Here is a 1970-nt window from a genome sequence, read left to right on the forward strand (position 1 = left end):
AAATGATTAATTAGTCTCTTAGCAACATCTGCTGTCACTGCAGCACATTTCGTAATAAGATAATTAACTAATAAGAGCCATCAGGTGGATGCTGAGGAGCAGCAGGATTTCTCGCATGGACACGGAGGTGATGGGCCACCTCACCTGAGTCAATCTCTATTAGATTGTAAAATAAAATAAAAAAAGATCTTCATTAACTAAAGTTTTGACAAAAACACAGCCACTCCCACTCGTCTACTTACTGATCGGTGTGTACGAAGAACAGACACAATTTTAAGTCAGCAGAAAAACACACAGTCATTCCTGCAGTGCACGAAGACCTGCAGGAGGACAAACAATGAGTGCGTCATCCGCCTTCATTACACACAAAATCACGTCTCAGCAGCTCTGGATGTAACACAACACACACAACTGCAAGGGGAGAAGCAGACAGTTAGAACTGTGGACTGACGTTTGTGAAATGCAGGAATGTGTTGTCATTTTTCAATAGTGTCTAATCATATTTTGACTTTGGATTTTGTGTTTCTGGAAGCATCTTGTTTTTGGTAAAGAAAGCAGATTAGTCAAGAAACAAATCTATTTGTCAGGAAGGCCCTGTTTCACACTAACACAAACTAGTTATGCATTACAATATGTGTGTTACATGGCTGCATATTTTACTGGCATTTAGCACTGTACTGATTTAAAAGGGCTAAGTTAAGATAAAATTTAAAATCAAACTTCAGATAAGCACAAAATCCTAGCAAATCTCAGAGGTTACAAGGTTTAACTCTGTGTATGAGAGATTATAGCTTCATTTAAATGCAGCTCTAAATGTAAAAATGTAAATGTAAAAACATTATGGCACATTTATTTTCTGCTCTGTCTGACAGCATTACACTACGATATGTCAGTAGTCAGTTTTTTTTCATTTACCTTATAATTTGAACAGTTAATATTTAGCATTACCTGTTGAGCATCTACCGAGCTGCTACCAGCACAGCACCAAGGTGTCAAGTTGCTAACTAGCTTGTTAGCTTGCTAGTAGCTAATTTTTTTTACCTTGAACAAAGCTGATTGAACAAAGCCCTTTAAACATATTTCAATTCTTTATATTCTTACATTTGCCATGATGAAACACCAAGGAAGCTGAATTGAAGGTGAGGCAGTCCTTTTTGGTCGTTACTTTTAATGTTTTTTTGTTTATTGGTTCTAAGTGAGCTAATCTTTCTTGAGTAGCTACTTACAGAACAGCTGCTAATGCTAACTGGACTGAGTGCTGCTTTACATTATTGTGTTATTGACATTTACATGAAAAATATGTTGCAATTAATCCTTGCAATACTCATTCAGTAGCACAATAATATTGTAGATGTGACACATTAGTGCTTAATGCAGTTGATATGCAGTTAATACTATTAACTATAACAGTTATCATTACAGTGTAGCTAGCTTACAAAATTAGCTCTGTTCTCAAAGAGACTGTAGTGTAGGTGGCCAGACAGTAGTTCATTTATCCAAGTAAGGAAATAATATTTGCTGCTAACATAATCTGGGTAAATTATCTATACATAAATATGGGATACACAGTTATTATAGCCAGTTTCAATTTTAGTTTTTTTTCGAGGACGATCGCAGGGTTGTTCATCTTTAGACTGCGAGCATCATTTGACAGGTGTTAGAAAATTAAATTGAGTGATCTTGAGGTAAGCTGATGCAATATTATGCTTATTATTAGCTTACTTTATGTTAGGCTAATAATGTTATGCAACGCTAGCTTGCTGTAGCACAAGGTAGCTAGCTTAAATTCTTCCAGTTGTAGGCCTAACATCGAAGACAATAAAGACAAAATCTTTAGTTGGGAATATTAAGCTGTTCCTTCTTGTAAATAAGGAGTTAATGGAGAGTAGCCTGCATTACAAATTCAGTAAACAAGTCAGACATTGAGTGTATTACAGCAAATAGCACGATTTGTTCACCAAAACAAGGTT

This window comes from Stegastes partitus, unplaced genomic scaffold (genome assembly GCF_000690725.1).
Source record: "Stegastes partitus isolate 25-593 unplaced genomic scaffold, Stegastes_partitus-1.0.2 Scaffold93, whole genome shotgun sequence".
In the NCBI taxonomy this organism is placed as follows: domain Eukaryota; kingdom Metazoa; phylum Chordata; class Actinopteri; family Pomacentridae; genus Stegastes; species Stegastes partitus.